This window comes from Ixodes scapularis, unplaced genomic scaffold (assembly GCF_016920785.2).
Source record: "Ixodes scapularis isolate PalLabHiFi unplaced genomic scaffold, ASM1692078v2 PGA_scaffold13__105_contigs__length_92229423, whole genome shotgun sequence".
NCBI lineage: Eukaryota > Metazoa > Arthropoda > Arachnida > Ixodida > Ixodidae > Ixodes > Ixodes scapularis.
Window position 1 is genome coordinate 29,492,466 of NW_024609839.1, and position 21,085 is coordinate 29,513,550.

Below are 21,085 nucleotides of genomic sequence, written 5' to 3' on the forward strand. Positions count from 1 at the left end.
GGCCACTTACTTAAACGCATAACCACCGTAACAGCAGGTTTTTTTATGTTTGTGTTTGAAATTGATTATGTTGAGCCCCCCCCCCCCCCCCCCTTTATTCAAAGCCCACTTACTTAAACCCATAGCCACCGTAACACCTGTCTTTTAGTTTTTTTCCCCTTTGTGTTTGGGCCACTTGCTTCAACGCATACCCGCCGTAAAACCTTTTTTTATGTTTTCGTTTTAAATTGAATATGTTACACTCGCCCCCCCCCCCCCCCGCCTTTATGTAAAGCCCCATGGGTACTTTAAGGGTATAATAAACTAAATTAAATTAAAAACAGTGCGAAAGACTTTTTTGGAGCTGTCCTAGGATTTCATCGTAGCTTACGCAAAACTTACGAAAATTTCGCTTCGCGAATACGGATTTGTTCTTAGGTTTCGTCATGCGGACCTTTCTTGACGTAAGACTGTTTCGTGCATCTGGCATCAGATTCGCTTAGGATGGGTTTTTGCCTCGCCTAAAATGGTCTCTTCATATAATGCGGTATTAGTCCACTCCTGAGGTGGGGAGGGGGGGGGGGGGGGGGGTACTCTTTAGCTGCCTCCTCTTTAGGGAGTGCGACGTGGTCTCGAATGCTATCCTCACACGTGTTATTATTAAATTTAGCCCAGAAACAAATCAATATTGGCTGCACTGAAACGTCGTAGGAAAATTCGTGCTGAGTGAAGTTATGTGTCGAGATATCAGTTATTGACAATATTAACAATTTGGTGACAATTTGAGTATTGTGTTTTTTTTTACAAATTGCATGTTGTTTAAGTAAATTAGATTGTTTTCAGTATTTGCTTCGGGTGTTTTCTTTCTGAGCTTCTCACCGATTTGCTACTCTTCGAATCATGGTTTCGTAAAGCTGTAACGTTCATCTATTAATATAATTGACAGTTTAATGCCGGTTCACACACTTGCGACGACTTGCGACCGTGTGCTCTAAATTATCTTACGACGAGAGAACAAACTGGCGCCATCTATTGGGTAGTTGTGGTGAACACTTGCAATTTCTGTACATTTTCTATTTTTTGTTCGCACATTATCCTTTCCTTCTTGGCTTACTCAAAGAACTTCGATAATGTTATAAACAATAATTTCTCATAGATAGTATGTAATTTGCTCTCGCAAACACCACAAAACCTTTGCTCTAGTGAAATGCAGTGTAAAGGTCAACTTACAGATGGCGCAAGCCTGCGAGCGTGTTCTCTCGTCCCAGAAGTCACAATAACTCGGGATTTCAAGCTCAAGCATGAAAACGGGCTTCCAAAAAATAATCACAACCTCCCCGTTCCAGAAAGAAAAGAAAACAATTTTAGAATGCACTCCAGCTTTCATTCCAGTTCGCCGATGCATCATTTTATTGTGCCCATATTCAGCGGCATTGTGCTTGCACAGCAGTACTTAGCAAACATTTTTAACATGTAAACGTACAAATTATACCCCAAAATGCTGCTAGTAAACTAAGCCAAGTCCTGCTGGCGAAGAGGAAAGAAAAGAAGCGATTCCTCCCTAACCCTCAAAACCAAAACAAAGAAAACAAAATTGCGGTGGCTGAGCTGGCTATGCCAGGATATATGTAGCGTGAGCTTATGTTCACAAAATGAGAGGCGCTATCAAGCGGCTCCGGTGCAGCGTCAGACTTGGCTACTACGCAACGGAGGCGCACAGCTGGGCACGCGGCGGCGCCAGTGCGTCTTCTGCGGCTATGACGTCACTCCTCTGGAATGCGCAGATCGGCGAGGCGCGCGCGGAGGCGGCGGGGAGCGCGGCAGCGGCGGCTTCGGTGCGCCAGCTGTGCGCCGTGTGACGTCACTGCTCCTTGCGCATGCGCAGACCGGCGAGGCGCGCGCGGTGTCGGCAGAGCGCGTGGCGGCGGTGGCTCCGGCGCGCCAGCTGCGCGCCGTGTGACGTCACTGCTCCTCGCGTTTGCGCAGCACGGCTCTTTGACAGCCACGTGAAACTGCTCAACCTCGGCCACTGTAGCTCACGCTACAAGAAAAACATTTCGCTTTCTGTCATATTCTGCTTTGGGCAGCAGCTACTCGTTCTAACCAAACCAATTTCCTCTCTTTCATAGACTGACCACCTCGACCCCTCGGTGCCCGCAAAGAGATTAGCAGATATCGTAATTTGCCAGGTCTTCGTGCTTTTTTTTTTTTTGCTTGAGCGTGTTTGTTTACGTAGCGTCATGCTATCCGAACAAAATAGCGCCGCTATGCAATCCTATCTCATTTCTTTTCTTTTTTTCCAGCGTAGTAACGAAGAGAGCCCCTCAATCGCCGCGTCACGACTCACAAGTTGAACTTCATCGAACATGAAATGCACTGTAACTTTGTTTGAAACAAACTCTCGGGCATAATTGAACAACCTAAGACATTATCAAATTTCGGAACATAATTTCCAAACTCGTTTACGACCCGTACGTCTCATCGAAGTGGTACCATGGTTTTAACAGACCCAGCACCGGACTTGTACCGTACGCATTACAAGTAATCAAATTACTTGTAATCGATTACTTTTTGGAGTAATTATGTATTCAGTTGATTACTTTTATTAGGCAGTAATCACAAGAGTAATCTGATAACTTTTTGAAGTAATAAAATTACTTGCAACCGTTACAATTTGTCCACGGGACCCCCCCCCCCCCCCCCCCCCCCCCCCCCGGCACACGCCTTTTTTTTTATGAAATGACATTTATTAAATTTGCTTCCTTTTTTTTTCGAACGGAAAAAAGAAAGATTTTTGCGGAGCTGTAGGAAACGAAGTCAATCTCTTTCTATGTACAGTTTCTGTGGAATGTCCGTTCTTTGTTTTGTTTTCGAGCTGGGACTGGGAGTGGGAAGCCCCGTGGTGAAGCCACAGTGCGTGACAAAGGCCATTCAGGGCGAAGTTTGAGGAAGCAGAATGTAGCTTTGTGAGTCCTTCGTTCAAACTAGCCCCCTCACGCACACACACACAGAAATAAAAAAATAAAAAAAAATCCTGCTGAGGGTACCTATCGCAGCCCGTAGGAGAACCAGAACCGAAGAATGCCTAAAGCGGATGCAAAATATAACAAAATTGTAATCGATTACTTTTTTTAGTAACGTGTACAAGACTGCCCAGCACTCGCTGCAATAAAGTTATATCTCAAACGCGTTAAACTTTTATCGTAGCCTAAGTTATATCTGAAACAGTCATTGCGTAAAACATTTATCGCAGCATATGACGTCACGAAAACAAAACAAAAAATATAAAGATTATTTTCACTGTTTCTTTTTTTTTTTTTTTGTCGTCGTTGCGGGTTTTGGTAACGAAAAAGCGCCACACAAAAATCCGACAACATAAAAAGAATATATGAAAAAGAGAAAAAGAAAAGCTGAAGGCGGTGTCTTTTTCACCGGGCTCGCCGGGCTCCATTAGTTTCGAATCCAACGCTGAACATAGTGCGAGAGCTGCCCACGCGGGAGAAGCGAGTTTGAAACGTCGTGAACAGGCCGCGTGTGCGCCGACACATATACGGTGGGAAAGAGATCAACCACGCGCTTCGGAGGGCACGGAGATTCGCGAAATAGCAGGTTCAAAGCTTGGGGTGTCCCAGCTCAAGAGACGCGAATGTCGCGTTCCACTCCCACTGGGGTGCTATGCGGACAGCAAGTCGTCTGCTGTTTGCGCAGGGGTTGCGGTGACGTCATAACGACGCCGAGCTCTGATTGGCTTGGATTGGAAGGATAGCGGGTAGACCTCAATGCTAGATGCCTTGAGGTCTACGCACTATATTTGTTTTATTTTTTTAATCAGCCAATAATTGCTTGACGTTCTCACATCATCGCAACACCTGTGCAAAAAGCAGGCGAACTTGCCATCCGCATAGCGGTAGCAGGGCTGTCTTACAGAGACGCTATACGCACGACGATTTCGCGCCGTGGAGGCGCGAAATCCGTACTGCAACATATAACCGCGAGGCAAGACACAATATGCACCGTCTTACCCTTCTTTGTCACGATGGTGTTTGACACGCAATTACATTTGAACTCAATGTGCCCATTTTCTAATTTTACGTAAAATTGTTGCCGAATTGGCAGTGCGAATTATTGTAATGCGTAAACGTTTCTTCGTTAAACCCCTTCAGAACTGCGTGAAATTTTTAGGTATATTTTTCTTTGACGTCTATGAAGCCTTCTATCACATTTTAAACAAAATGCACGTAAATTTTTGATCTGACTGCTTCCAGTGGACGGGCCTGCCGCGACTAACCAATAACATTTTACATCATTAGTGCAATTCAAATGCTTCTCCCTTCTTTTTATGTCTATGATCATTATATGTAATAAACATAATATGACTTTTTGGAACTCTATGCGTTGTTCAGGTGTCACACATTTAAAACCAATTTACATATTTTTCTTAACTAACTGCCTACTTTCAGCGGACCGTGACAAACCAATGACTTTTGTTGTCGCATTACTGTAACTCAAATGTGTCTCGCCTACTATATCAATATAAACGTAATAAGTAAATAAGCATAAAATAGTTACCGAAATCGCTAAGCAGATTGTCACTGCAATGCGATAGCAGTTTGCAGCGTAAATTTTGACTAGTCGTTAGTTGTTTTTAGAGCGAGGGGTGAGCCTGCCTGAACATGGCGACATTGTTACCCACTGTAGGTGAGAAATTCAGCCAGTGCAGTACAGCTGCTAGCCTGGGGTCTTTATAGTGCCTCGCGCAGTAGTGATACAGAACCTCACGCCAGTACGATGCTCACCCAGGTTGAAATGAATAGGGGTGGAGATCAGACCACCCTTGACTTCTGTAGCTCGAGCTTTGCGGCGTCTTGTATTGTCTTGCTGCGGAACACAAGCTGAATCTTAAGACTCAGGCCCCACGGCGGCCATGAAAAAATGACGATATAAGCAGGTGTTTGAATCGCAATTCTTACGCTTCGTTGCTTCCTAAAATATTTATTATATGTGAATATATAGAAGAGGAAATGGTCTTCGTCTTGATATAAAAAATAAAAGAGTATATTAGAAATTCTGTTCGCTGGAAACATCTGTAAAGTGACACTTTTAACCGTACATGGTTTGGTAGTACCAATGCGCAGAGTTTAATGTTGGACCGACTTGGGGAAATTCTTTAAGAGGTGCGGATAAAAAGCGCTTACTTTACATATCATTGCCCTCTTTTTTAATTTTCGTCTTCTATTGAGAGCAACATTTTTGGCGATATAAGTTTCATTGGAGCAAATTCACGATCAAATCCCACGACAACTGCTTGGTTTACGTCTGAAACTTGTAACAGTTATTAACAGGTATAGCATCAACATGTGTGTTAAATGTCATTAAGATTTATGCTAAATGTTTGTTGTAAGGCTCGCAGGAAAATGAATAAAAATGGAAAAAGTAGGCAAGCATTGTTTCGTAGTACAAATGCACCGCCGTCACTTTTCTACGCAAGGTACCCGAACTTCCGGCAGACAAACTTCAATATATGCTCGTTTGCATATCCTGGCCTTTTTCAAAATTTGGGTTTAGTGTATTTGAAAAAAAAAAAATGCTGAACTGCAGAAAAATATTCACCTTCTTTAGACAGAAAGAAATTAATTTCAATATACATGTTTTACTGCTTGAAAGATGGTGTCTGTCTAAAAAAAAATAGATTATTATCGCGTATACGAATTAGCAGCTTTTGATTTCAGTAAACGTTGCTCCGTTTTGGCAAATGGCAGCAAAAAGCATAACAGCAAGTTCTTTTGAAGTTTTTAAGTCCAACTGTGCCGTCTGTTGAGTTGTGACCAAAATTAAAGAACGCCTTGTTCAGGCAAATTCCTGGGGTGGCGCTGAATTTGCCCTTGACATATAGACGCTTTTTAGCAGATGTGCATGGGTACAGCCATGACTGACCTTCACTTTCTTTTCCTCTCATTTGGTGCACTTCACTCCTGTGGTCGCGAGACAGGTTATTGAGTTCTATGCACAACAGGGCGTTATGTTGGGGTTAATTCGTTATTAGCTTATTACCCATTTTAGAGACTGGGCATCTCATTGAGCTAACAGGAAGCCCGTTTTTGCGACTGAAATCCGACGCTCTCGAAAGGGGTCTAATAAAACCCTTTCCCCGTGAAATGCACTACCGAAAGCGTTGCAGAATCAATTAAACAGCCACTATACCACGGTGGAAGAAAAACATTTAGGTGATGACACTGGCCACTCTTCCTGCGGGGAGCGAGCGAACAGATCGTGTTCGGAGCTAGCCTCGAACAAGGGGTAGTTAATTCCACGCCGCCGCGGAGGGCGCTGCGGTATGAGGTCCCTCCTCGGCGGCCACGTTGTCGGCGGCGTAGTGTGTTCGCCTGTTTCGCGGTGTGGTGGTGTGGTGGTGGTGTGCGGCCAGTGGCCGGCCTTGTGTTTTGCTTTGGTACTGTGTGGATCACAGGTGCCACCATCGTGCACGAAGGTGAGCCTTAATCCGAAGAAGAAGACGAAGAAGGAAGATAACAGAGATTTACGGACTCTGGCGACTTGGTGGCAGCGTAGCGGCGGTGAGGTGCAACAAGAAGCGGGGAGCGAGGGATTGCGGGACCACCACTAGGAGAAACAACCGGAGCGGGCGGTTTGGGGGAGACCTCCTACCTTGGCGCCATCTACCCCCGGCGGAGTGAAGCGCGCTCGGTGCGCCGAACATAATGTGGCCACTGCGTCGGACAGAGAGTCATCACCTAGATGTGTTTCTTCCTCCGTGGGTACAGCAAGGAGTGGTGAGCGGGAGAATGCGGGACCACCGCCGGGATAAACAACCGGAGCGGACGGTTTAGGAGGGACCCCATACTTGAGCGCCATCTATCTCCGTGTGAGTGAAGCGCTCAGTGCACCGAACATAATGTGGCCGCCGCGTCGGACAGAGAGTCATCACGTAAGTGTGTTTCTTTCACCGTACACTATACATACAGCAGAGCTCTATGGTCTGTTACTAGCTGTTGATTACATAATTACAAAAAAGGCTTTCTTACGTTGTAATCTACATTGACTCTGAGTTCTCTAGAGGCAGTCACATCAATGAACCGTGTTACAAACCTAGTCGGGTCTGAGGTAAAGAACGAGATTATCTTGGCTACCAAGGAAAATCTTGACATAGTCCTTTGCTGGTTCCTAGCCACGTTGGCATTCCTGGAAATGAAGCGGCTGAGTGCACAGCCCGTTTTGAAGATGAGAAAAATCGACATACTCCAAATACCATACGAAGATTACCACAACTCTTTGAAACGTTGCATACAAATTAAGTTGGCAGCTGCAGTGGAACAAGAAAACAGGCAACAAACCACATGCAAGCAAACCTTTTCTGAGCGAGTTGGAGAGTGCCCGACACCGGGAGCGCTTCTATGAGGTCATACTCTGTAGGTTACGAATCGGTCATACGCGTCTCGCACATGGACACCTCTTGAGCGGGGAGGGGGGGGGGGGGATGCCACTGAATGTGGACACTGTACCTTGCCTCTAAGTATTATGCACATACTCATCGAATGCCCTATCTATGATCAAAGCAGTTACAAACACTTCTCACTGCTTTATAAAGAACACGTTCCACTACACCTTGCGTTATAATATAGGAGATGAACCGCTCATCCGACACAGCTGCTTTCAACTTACTGACAGATATTGGCCTTCTACGCCGACAGTGATTTAACTGTCTATCCTAAACAGATAGTCAATATTTTTACACTTATACGCATTGATATTCATAGTTTTATAAGATATTTTGCTGCTATTCGCGACTCCAACTAACTATAGGTGGCGCCACTCATTTTCCAAGATGGCGGGTTTAGTGAGGGTCAGAGATGCGTGCTGCTGTTGAGCCTGTCTAGTGTGCTGGCTTCACTGAGCGTCATAAATTATTTCTGGTAATACGAGGAAGCTAATGTTTTATGAGCGCAGGTCACCTCTTTAACCTGAAAACAAGAACGGTGTTTAGCGTGTTAATTACGGAAGGATGCGCGTTTTAAGTCTGGAGCAAAACCGAAACTTACCTCTATTTTGGATTTAATTTCTCGACAGAGGTCTTAATTTCGGATTTTTTCATGACTCAAGATGTGTCTCACATCGTAATTATTTACTTTGAAAATTTGTTCGCGGAAACTTTATTTTGTGACATACTGTTCGATCCAGGCTGACATTCGTAGTTGTTGAAAAAATCAGTGCTGATATCTGTGCGTTCTCGCTGCCTTTCTCTCGCTCAGATAATTGTCATGGGAAATGATGACAATTATCCCTGCACAAGAATAAGAGAATAATTCCAATTTTTACAATAGGCCCACAAAACGCATAAACTAATAAACGCTGCTCTCACAGCAGCAACCCAAGGCAGAATCCGAGTCAGACAGCTAAAGTATGTGTGTGTGTTTTTATAGCACCGCGTGAGGCGTAGGACTTCATATTACATGCAGCGTTTAACTGTTTGTCTATCTTGATAACTATGTCAGAGTTTTTCATATGCTAAAAAGAAAACAGAATTATACCTTTCTGGAAAGACTATTATGGTTAAATAGAGTATTCTCGTGATCTTGGCGTTAATTAGAGGCATACATTGCCGCGATTTGTATTAATAATTATAATATTAAAATTCACATATTTGAAGAAGTAAATCTTAAAGTTTTAATATAATTTGTTGCTTATGATCTAATTTTAAACGCGCGAAGAAATATGACAATGAAAAATGTGCCAATTATCATCACTCGTTCCAATTGCTGCATTTTAATTACAAATAAAATAAAAATAGTCTAATTTCAATGAAGACATTCTAGCTAATGTGAGAAATCCATGTGAAATTACATTAATTGTGGGTAAAGTATATTGTGCTATATCAGTCGCGACTTTTGACAATCGGCGAAACGTCCAAAGTCGCCGCCAATATACTTCAAGACCAAATGCCCAAAAGTTAAAAAAAAGCCTTTTTTTTAATTACTAGTTTTTTTTAGAACATTTACTTACTTTTGTATTTGCCCGCCGTCGTTTTGCCAATCTCACCCTTTCCAGTTCGAAGGAACGCCAACCTGCTTGCACGTCTGCTCACTGCAGCACGTTTCGTTGGCGTTGGAAGCCGGTGAAACAGTAGTGAGTTTTAATATTGCGTAAACGAGCGAACTCAATCCCTGAGTGCTTGCGTTAGCTTTGCGAGTTCCACACTGCGTGTGCGCGGAGCCCGAAATCGCGATCTTGGACGGCGCATGGCGATGAGGTGCACGCAGAACGTGGGGCACGCAACTCTAACGCAAATGCACACCGCTTGCGTTTGCTTCTATGCGCAATACTAGAACTCTCCAGTAAGGTACAATCCCATACCGGCTGCAGCACTACGTTGGGACAGTGAAGAGTATTGTTTGCATTCGGAAACGACATTTCGCGAGCCATGATCGCGAGCAGTTCCGCCATGCCCGCTGAGCAGGAGAATCGGGGGACCCTCACTAGAGCGCTTCCCGTTTCCGCCGCGGGAGGGCGAGCGTCGAGCTGGAGACGCGAATAGCTCTTTCCTCTACTTTACCCCATATTGCCATAGTCTAAACTTGGTGTAACATAGCCTTAGACGCTGATGCGCACCAAACCCCCAATCAATCATCCGAAAGCTTTACAGAATCGGCTAAATTAAGTTAAACCCTCTGCAGATCGTCTTTCTTTTCATTTTTTTTTTACTTATTGAAATAAGAGTGACATTAGACGGTCAACTTTGACGGTGTTAGTTTATTAATGCGACAACTCCAAGCTTCCACAGTGCTTTTTTACAGCCACCATGATTATTGTCTTTTGCAAGTAATGCAAGTAATGATAAGCAACCAGGATCACAACTCGTGGAGTTTCCTCTCGCTTCCCTTTCGTTCTTGCAGGAGCCCGCAATCAGTGTTGCGAAATAAAACAAAGTGAGATGATCAGTGCTGCCCTGCCATGTTCTTCTATGGCCAGGCTCGAGAGTGGCTTTCCTTACGTCCTTCGCTCTCACCTAGGAGCAATGGAGCTTTATTAGCCGCGTGTGCTTGCCTCCTTGCCCAACACTGCCTGACCCATCCTGAACAACTGCCCCCCCGCCCTCACTGCGATATAAAATATGTGACAATATGATTATCTGAAAAACTCTAGTCAGGCGACTGAATTATGTTTCGGCGTACGATAATTGAACACTTGTTTTTAGAAACTCGTTTCTTGAGGAGACGAAGTGCAAGAAGTGTACCACATAAGTCCCCGCAGGCAGGCAGGCGGCCTCATGACCTGTAGGTAATTACTCTGGAAACTTCTCCAACACAACCCCAAAGCAGGGAGGCCAAAATGGTGAGGTGGATGTGCCTCTCAGAAGGAATTAAAGCGCTGTAGGAAGGGTATGGTTAAAGCGACCCCTTCGACCTGCGGCCGCAGGGAGCAACCACTCCACGTGCAAAGGCCGTGAAAGATCGCACATGTTCACTCGAGCCCGGCCATGGTTCTTCCAAATGCTGAAAGAGGCAAGCGCTTGTTCATTAGCACACTTGGCTTCAAAAACAGATTAGAAGAATAAAGGCCTGTTCGCACATACAGCGGAGCGCTAAGTTAGCGCTACGTGAGCGCTCCAAGGAGCGCTCATGTGGCGCTTCCTAGCGCGCGACTTAGTTCTAACATAGCGCGCGATTAGCGCTTCTGTAGCGCCTTGTTAACGCTCCAGTAGCGCCTTGTTAGCGCTCCACTAGCGCCTTGTTAGCGCTTCAGTAGCGCCGTATTAGCGCTTCAGTAGCGCTTCTTGTACCGCGGTGCTGCGGGTTGGCGCGTGCACTCCGGATTCTGGTTCCTGTGGTTGGGTCTGCATCAGCAGCACCATGGCGGACATGTGGGATGCTGAAATAGAAATGCGACGTTTAGATACGCGATTAGTGCATATGTGTGTGGACGGCTTAACACCCAGAAGAACCTTCTGGGTGCGCGAAATCTTTCGCCACCGAGATACCGACGGGTACCCGGCGAACCTTGTTCCTAGGCTGAGGGACCGAGACACAGAGCTCTTTCGAAGGCGATTGTTTATAACTGCGTGTCTTTGAAACCAGGGACACGCATATCGAATAGAAAGCGATGAGTTCGTACCCAATCAATTAGTCGCTCAGAGTCCATGACTCTGGATCGCCTGTCCGACCCTTTGCTTGGAGAGCAGCTCTTTTACTTCCTCTTCTTTCAATGCCAAAGGAAAAATAACAACAAAGGAATCGCCGTGCACGCGCTATTCCACAACAGCAAGCACGACACAAGGAGCGTGAGAGCGCTAATAAAGCGCTTCTGTCGCGCTTCTGTCGCGCTAACAAAGCGCTTCTGAAGCGCTAACAGAGCGCTGCTGAAGCGCTAACCGAGCACTACATCACGCGCTAGGAAGCGCCACATGAGCGTTCCTTGGAGCGCTCACGTAGCGCTAACTTAGCGCTCCGCTGTATGTGTTAACCGGCCTTAACGCGGAGGGGAAAATTGCGCCGCAGAACCCAGGAATCGTCGACTCAATTCACACCGGCGCCCGTTTCGATCTGGATGAGCATCGTACCGACGTGCTAAATTTCTCGCACACATCGGAGACACCAGGCGCCTTTTGGGGTAGTTTAACTTTCCACTGCCTAAACATCAAACAAGAAATTACTGTGTATTCGCACAAAGATGGTTTTCTACACAAAAAGGAGTAAAGCCTGGTTCAGACAGTTGCGTTTGACTGCGTTTGACTGCGTTGCGGCAGCGAGAAACCAGGACATCCCTGCTGCTTATATCGCGTGCCAAGCTGATTCCTTGAATTGGATTCCACGCTTCATACGAAGCACAGATGTGCCGGTGACTCGCTTTCGGTACTCGACGCAACGCAGTCAAACGCACTCAAACGCAAGTGTCTGAACCGGCCTTAAAGGGGTACTCCGCCGATTTTTGAGCTACCTCAACTAACTATATTTTCTGACTCCCAGGCCTTTACCCTTTCTGGAATGCTATTTAATATCGTGAAATTCATAATAGTTATTGCGAAATCGGCAAATGAAAATGATGCAAAAACAGACATTCAAATATACCCGCCCTTTTCAGGGCCGTGACGTCAGTGGAAGTTCAGCTTGCCAGTCGGGCGAGCAGTCTAAAAAATAGAATATGCCAATTATTTGTTCGGTGCTGGAGCGCGGGGACTGGAGCGAGCTTCCAAGGCATTCATTTGACACCATGAAACTGCTTGAAATCAGTTGGGAACAAATTCTACAGTCCAAAGAGTGAACCCCTGCACTTCCAATGACGTCACTTTTTCATTGTTGCCAGTAGAGACTTTCAGTTTGAAAAACACGGTGAGGACCAAAATTGTAAATTCAATAACTTCGTGAAAAAAAATTATTTTGACCTAATATTTGGGATTCTATTTTGGCGATGTTGTTTGGCGAGTTTAGCAAAATTTAAAGCAAATCGGGGACCATGAAGAAATCGGCGGAGTACCCCTTTAAGCGTCATTGCGTTTCGAGGTCACGCGCGCCTCCTCAAGAACGCTTGCTAATCCCCGCATTACGCCACACCGCCGAGAGTTGCGGATTGTCCCAGCGTTCCGGCGAGAAAATAGTGAGTTTTAGTAGACCGTGTTCCCTCCTCCGCTAAGCCCCTCCGCTACCCGCAACTCTACAACCAAGGTCATCGGCGCGCAAGCGCAGTGGCGGTTTGTTCGTAGTGGAGGGTTAGCGGAGAAGGAAGCACGGTCTACTAAAGCTCCCTATTAGCGAGTTTTAGTAGACCGTGTTTCCCGCTCCACTAAGCCCCTCCGCTACCCGGGACTCTACAGCCAAGGCCATCGGCACACAGGCGCAGTGGCGGTTTCTTCTTAGCGGAGGGTTAGCGGAGGGGGCAAAACGGTCTACTAAAACTCCCTGATAACATGACGTCGAACGGCAAGTTCGATGTTGTTTGTAAAACGTCTTATTTTTCGCCTACAAAGTGCGAAGAAACGAATGCGATAGCTGTAGCACGGTCGTGCAATGCGGGTGGAATGGTGGCGCCACGTACCGGAGGACGGAGGTGCGACGTGGTTAGTTCTCGTGGACGACGTAGTTGGTGTCGTGGGTGCCACTGACGACTGACACCAGTGATTCGTCAAGTGAATGGGTAAGCGCGGTGGAAGTTTCTAAAACCATCCAACATTACGCGTAGCAACTGGATGCTGCCAAATTGGGATTTCGCATAACGCGAGTAATGTTTGAAAACAAGTCTTTCATCAGACAACACGATGATTCTCCCCTCGTCGCGCAATTAACCTTTTCCCAGTAAGCTTCGGCGCATTCGTACATCCGCTCCCCTGGCCTTTTTTCCCGCTGTCGCCATTTTCGCAGAGCAAATTTCCGGTCGACCAACATGCTCGGCACATCTTTGTGCGTATTTTTTAGAGCGCAGCTCTTAGGCGCCCATGTCCGGCTTAAGCGGCAACGCCATCGCCGCCAGCGTAACCGCACGTTGCATTATGGAATGTTTCTCATAACGACGTCACACCTGACGCCATTGAACCCAGGAAAATGTTTCCGCTTAATTTAGCAGGAACATTCCCACGCTAAATTTAGCGGGGAAATGTTTACCCTCGTGACGTCACACATGACCCTCCCCTCCGCACCCTCCCCTCCTCCTCCTCAAGGGCTGCGCTCTGATTTGGCATTACAAAATAATGTGAACGTCCTTTTTTTGCGATTTTTGTTTGAGTGTACGTTAGTATGTGGCATAAAAGCAGACTTGGACGTAGTTCAACTACTCTACTCAAACTACCGTAGTTTAACTAATTTTCTGAGTAACTTGGTAACTTTCAATTACAATTTTATTTTGTTAATTAGCACTTTAATTTAACTACGTTTCTCGGGTAACTTCTACTCAAATTACTATCTACTTTCGAAATCTAGTGCTAATTTTGCTCATCAAAAAAGTTTGAGCGCAGAAATGAATAAGACGCCGGCAGATGAAGTAACATTCTCGAACAAGGGGCCCTCTCACATTTCGTTCCCACGCACTTATACTTGGCAGTCGTAGAAACTGCGACACAGGCGTCCTTGGGCCAAGGTGGAGACGAGCAGCCGAGACATAACACCGGCGCACACAACCGGAGAAAGAGATGCTTAACGAGCCTTGGTCGGTTATTAACCTAATCCGGTGATGTACGCAGGCGCCGCGCCTCCAGCTGCAACCGTGAAAGACGGGGACAATCCGAGGGTTGTTGTTTTCATGCTGTCTGCCTTTAGTGAGTTCTGCCCCAAGCGGTTTGGGGGTTCCTTGGGAGGCACCACTGGAATGACCTCGCAGCTGGGCGCCTGCTCCTGTGGTCGCCTCGTCGTCAGCGCATACTTCCTTGCAAAGCCTGACCCCCCCCCCCCCCCCCCCCCCCCCCGCGCACAAACGCAAACACGGATAATCCGTTCATGGGAGCACATTCCCGCTTCCAGCTGCATCTGTACGAGCCCCGATGCTCGTTCAGGTAAATTTTCGCGTCCTTCCGACATTTCACGGAAGGGAGACCTCCTTTTTGTTTAAAACTATTTACTTGTCAGGTGTGTCAGGCGCGTCAGGACACTGTAGTCGCCTGCGAGGATTGCGAGTCACCCTTGGGAGATCCTTTCGTTGGACCCGGCGTCAGCGGCGAAGTATACTTTGTTTCGTCTTCTGTTAAACCAAAACTTTTTTTTTTTTTTCAGTAGCGTAGCACTAGCACTGCAACGAGACGCGCAGTCGTCCGGATGATCTCATCGTCGTGGCACGAGACTTGAACCCTGGACGGTCAGGTGCACTCGCTCATCGTACTCTCCGAACGTTGTGGGAATAAGAAGAGGCAATTAATAACAATCTCAATATGCTGAAAGAAAAAGAAGGAGTGTTTGTTATAAAAGAGACTCTAGCCGAAGCAAACCCCACATGTTTCGTCATAGACACTGAAGATGCCGACACCCGCTGACCCGACCCTGCACTCCTGTTTCTGAAATTCAATGCTGCCGTTCCATCCAGCGCGTCAATGGGACGTCTTTTTAGCTTCGCTGGGGACGTCTTGAGGAGGAAAAGGGGAAAACTCTCCGATAAGAACTTCGAAAGTCAATGGCTTCTGTGAGCTTATACACTATTTTGGTAAAAAGGCAAGCCATAAAATGACTGGATTTAATTGAGGCTCGCAGGGTTTTTCACGGATGAAAACTGCTGTTCATTTTGCTACCACAAAGGTATAAAAAAGTAACTTCGAAAGTAACTTCAAGAAATACTCACTACTTTTTTACAGTAGTTAGTAGTTTGCTCAATTTCTATTATAAATGCGTAATTTCTACTTTACTCCAATTACTTTTGGCGTCGGTACTCAGTAACTTAACTTAACTACCTTTTTTGAGTGATTTGTACATGTGTGCATAAAAGGCAACGAAGGTCAAACAACAATTTTCACCCTTAAAAATTAAACTACGCATTCTCGAACGCTCCTTTTCCGCCCAAATGTAACGCTAGCGATCCGAACCACGGATGGAATGTTTCAGTACTAACCATTACTTTATTCAACAGTTGTCCGAGATTTTCTGAAATTTTTAATGGGAAAATGGCGGCCGACAGAGCTTTCGACTATACGGAGCTCTATGGCTCCAGTTACCGAAAATGGGCAAAAATAAGCCCAATTTTCCCGCTGAATTTATTTTAACCAACCATTTATTTTTGAATAAGATAACGTGGTTAGGGCTGAAATTTTGGCATATGGTTCGAACCGCTAGCGCAACATTTGGGCGGAGAATGAACGTTCGGTGCTGCGGAGTTTATTTTTGCTGTCAAAATAACTAAATATATTGGGGGACACGCCGTATATTTAAATGAACAAATATTTCAAAAACCAAGTTGAAACCGATCTCTTCTTTTTTCCATTGTTTTATTTCTTTTGTGATTTTGTACAATTGTGTTCTATCAAAAATATTTTAAAAACATATAGTATTTTATTTTGTATGACTGCAGTTAAAACTTGAAACATCAGTAGTGCGTTGGGGCAGTATCCTCGCATAGGCGGTATTCTGGACAGTCTCGGGGCATGAATATGAATAATTACCTCAAATTATTACGTTATTACTCATTATTACAAGTGGTGCGTGTTACAAGACATGTCGCTAGATGGCGCCACCTCCTGTGTATTTTGGCGCCATCCACCTCCGGGCCGAAGGCAGAGGCATATCAGACGCGGGGCGCGAAGTACGCACCACAATGTAACTCGTCATTAAGCATTCAATAAACAGTTCTTAAAGGTTAAACGTGTCCGCAACCAACGACATTGAAACATGGTGTCAGAAGCGGTAGAAGTCAACGCGCTCGTCCACTAGAGCAGCCACTGAAGACGACATGGAAAGGATCCCGCCGCCGCCGAAGTTCGAGAACGACAGCAACGCTGCCGAACAATGGCGCACCTTCAAGCAAGCCTTCACGCTCTACATGAAAGCTACGGATGTCAGTGGAACATCCTCCGAAAGGCAAGTTGCTCTCCTTTTGACAATCGGTGGACAAAGCCTACTGGACATCTATAATACGCTAGACTTTGGAAGCGCAACGCAAGAAAGACCTCACCCCGAGTATGATTTTGAGCACGTGGTGAGGCTTATGGATGCACACTTCTTACCGAAGCAAAACGAAGTATACTCCCGCTACATCTTTCGCACTCGAGTACAACTCCCCGACGAGAGGTTCGACACGTTTTTAACCGATCTCAAATTGAAGACTCGGGACTGCAACTTCGGACCTGAAAAGGAGAAGATGATTCGAGACCAGATTGTGTGCGGAGTGAATGACGAGAAAGCGCGAGCGGACATTCTAAAACTTGATGAACCGTCGCTTGAAAAGGTTGTCAAGGTATGTCTAGCGCATGAGTCAACGAAGCTGCAACTTAAAGTCTTCAAGGAAGGCAGACCAGCAACTGAGGAAGTTCATGCAGTGAAAGACAGACGCCGTCGTCTACCACCTGTTGACCGAGCAAAAGATAAAAAGACAAGTTCGAATCAAGCAGTACAGCATTGTAAGTACTGTGGAAGCGATCATGCACGTGCTAGAAATGCTTGTCCAGCATGGAACAAAACATGCAACAAATGCAAAAAACAGAACCATTTTGCAGTTGTGTGTAAAAACAGCAAGACTGTTGCCAGTTTGGAGCCAGAAGACGACACAGATGAAATACTGATGGTGCAAAGCGGCAAACCAAGTCCACTGTTTGCGACTTTAAATCTGAACCAAAAAGGAATAAGGTTCCAGGTTGACAGCGGGGCTGCTGTAAATGTCATCACTAAGAGAAATGTGTCGCCTGATCAGATAATGCCGACGTCTACAACGCTGAGAATGTGGAATGGTACCAAGGTAGTGCCATACGGCAAGGCGAGGTTGAATGTAACCACTGCTAATGGACACAAGCACATTGTTGACTTTGTCGTGGTGCGTGATGACCTCAGACCCCTTATCGGACGAAAGACAGCCGAGCAGATGGGACTGATCACAGTGAATTACAGTCTGGTTGCCAGCATCAGTGCTGCAGGTGCACAGGGTGCACTGGAACAGATCATGGAAAGACACTCCGACGTCTTCGGACAGTCTTTAGGCTCATTACCTGGACTTGTACACCTGGTGACTAAACCTGCTGCAAGCCCAAAGGCGGTGACAGGCTGTCGGGTGCCAGTGAGTGTTAAACCGGAGCTAGAAAAGACAATCAGAAACCTAGAACAAAGGGGAATCATCAAAAGTGTCACCGAACCAACCCCGTGGGTGAGCCGAATGGTTGTTGCCACGAAGAAAAATGGTGATATGAGAATCTGCATTGATCCTCAAGCTCTTAATGAAGTTTTGGAGCGAGAGCGACACCCCTTGCCAATCTTGGACGACATTCTGCCCGAAGTTGCTAAAGCCAAGGTCTTCTCGAAGCTGGACCTGCGTGACGGCTATTGGCAGTGCATTTTGGACGAAGAGTCAAGTGTACTCACCACCTTCCAGACACCAATGGGACGTTACCGCTGGCTACGCCTTCCATTTGGACTTGCTGTCAGTAGTGAAATTTTTCAAAAAAGACTGCAGTCAGCGCTGGATGGACTAGATGGTGTATTGTCTGTCGCAGACGACATCCTTGTGTTTGGAGTTGGAGAAGCTGAAAGTGAAGCTCGCCAAGATCATGACAAAAAGCTTGAAAGCCTACTACAAAGGTGTGAGAAGATTGGCGTGCGACTCAACAGAGACAAAACTGAGCTTCATTGTTCAAGTATGACTTTTTTAGGACACCTATTGACGAGAGAAGGACTACGAGTCGACCCTGAAAAGGTCAGGGCCATTCAAGAGATGCCCCCACCTACGGACGTCAATGCTGTGCAGCGCTTTTGTGGGATGGTCAACTACCTTGCACGTTTTCTACCAAAGATCTCCCATGTTACAGAGCCACTAAGAAAGTTGGTCATTAAGGATGCACCATGGGTATGGGAGAGGGAGCAAGTTGAAGCTTTTGAAGAAGCAAAAAACTTGGTAGTAAATGTATCAGACGAGACAAGACATGACCGCTCAGTCTGGCTCCAGCAGCAGGACTGACTTTAATTGGTCCACGTCACTATATATATAGCCGGTGCCCATGGTGTCCAGACTTACATACGGTACATCTTCCTTTCTTTAAAAAAACAAACAATATAAACACTAAGAAGAAGTTATATATGAAAATGAACGAAGTAAAATATGAACAAAAAAAAAACTTCATGACACACTAAAAAAAACAAGAAAGAAAACGAATCAGACTATTTGATGAAAGTTTTCGTCATATGTTAGTGCAGCCCGAGGCTTGCGCTACCTGGTTGATCTTCGAGGCTGGGTCCCTTGTTGAAGGGAGCTACCCCCAGCTGTTGTGCTCGCAGCTCTAGTTGCGTCGAGGCGGTTTTCAGGCGTACTTGGAGCTGTGGCTACGGCGGGCTGGCACACTGTTGGTGGTTCTTCATTGTCGTTCGAGTACAGAGATTCTTCCGATTCACTGCCAGTACCGTCAGCCTCCTCCAGATGGAACTGTTCTTGTGTCTTTTGTAGGTGCTGCCTATTTCTGCGAAATGAACGATGGTCCTCTGTTAACACCTCGAAAGACCGCGGTGCAACCTTGCGAATTACTTTCGCTTTTGGTTCCCATGACCCAGCATTCCTGATTCTTACTACATCGCCAGGGTGAAGTTCGTCGAGATTAGTTCCTTTGTGTTGCTGCTGGTGTTTCTTTACGCTGTTTTTTTCTCTGCTTGTAAAGTTGGGCAACCTACACCTTAAAATTCTTTTCATGATCGAGCAACTCGCTCGGCGAAAGGCCCCCTTCAAGCGGAGTCGATCTATAATTTAGGAGTCCCAACCATTTGTCTTCACCAACCGCATTGGTTTTCTTAAAAATTCGTTTTACAATCTGAACTCCTTTTTCCGCTAGGCCGTTCGAGCGTGGGAACCTGGGGCTGGACGTTAGATGTTCGAAGTCATACGACATAGCAAACGCTTTGAATTCGTGAGACGAAAACTGTGGGCCATTGTCCGAAGTGACAACCATCGGTACACCGTGCCTTGCGAATATGGCTTTCAGTTTCTCGATCACTGTCGTGGTTGTCAGGTCGTCTAGCTTTTCAACTTCAGGGTAATTAGAGAATGCATCGAAGATAACTAAATACGATTTCCCGGCAAACTCAAATATATCCGTTCCTACCCGACTCCATGGAAGTTTCGGTGTTTCACGCATTAAAAAAGGTTCAGATGGCATTGCGTAGGCATAGCGCTTGCAGACGGAGCAGCTGTTTATCATCGATGTTATTTGTTCGTTTAAACCGGGCCAAAAAATAAGCCTGCGTGCTTTAGCCTTACATTTGTTCATTCCTTGATGTCCGTCATGCAGACGCAATAACATTTCTTTACGCATACTTTGAGGCACTACAACCCTGCTTCCTTTGAATAGAATTCCTTCTATTACCGTTAAGTCCGACTCAAAAGACTTGAAGACCCCTTCGACAGGTGTGCTAGAGGTTATTGCGTTGATTACCTGTTGTAGTACTAGATCTTTTGCAGTTTCTGCTGTCAACCGTGTCAGGGTAGCTGCAGACACCAAGTCCCACAGGACACCGGTTGCGTGAATCTCAACGTCGGCAGTTGACTCTTGGGAGCCGTCATTGACTGGTGCTCTTGAGAGCATGTCAGCCACCAGCAGGTTCTTTCCGGGAACGAACTGCATCGTGTAATCGTACTTGAGCAAACGAATAAAGAATCTCTGAAGACGCGGGGGCATGTCACTTATGGATTTCTTGCAAATGGAGATAAGTGGCTGATGATCAGTTTCAATTGTTATGTGCATTCCGTAGACAAACTGGTGAAACTTTTCACAGCCCATTACTATCCCTAGTGCCTTTTTCTCTATTTGAGAATAGCGCGATTCAACATCTGTTAATACCCTTGACACATAGGCCACGGGTCGCCAATTATTCTGATTCTGCTGCAAGAGTACTGCTCCCAGTCCTGTAGAGGATGCGTCTGACGAGATTTTTGTGGGTTTCTGCGGGTCAAAGATTGCCAAGAGTGGTGGTTTTGCAAGCAGCGTCTTCAAATCATCGAACTCTTTTTGATGGGCTGGTAACCATTCGAAAATTACATCTTTCCTTAGTAGGCTTCTGAGACACATTGTCTTGTGCGCTAGGTGAGGAAGGTATTTTCCGAAGTAGTTGATTACTCCCAGCAAACGTTGTAATGCTTTTTTGTTTTCTGGCACAGTCATCGATGACAGACCGCTGATCAAACTGGGATTGGGCTTGATACCACTGCTGCTAATAATGTCTCCTAGAAATGTAATTTCTCGCAAGGCAAATTTGCACTTCTCCGCGTTGAATGTTAAACTCGCGCTTGCAGCTTTCTGCAAGGTTATTCGCAAACGCTCATCGTGCTCCTGTCTAGTACGTCCCCAAATGAGAATATCGTCTATGTAGATTCGCACACCCGGTACTCCTTCAAAAATTTCATTTAGAGTCTTCTGAAAAACCTCTGGCGCAGAAGAAATGCCAAAGGGAAGTCTAAGAAATTTGTATCTTCCAAAGGGCGTTCCAAACGTACATATTTTTGA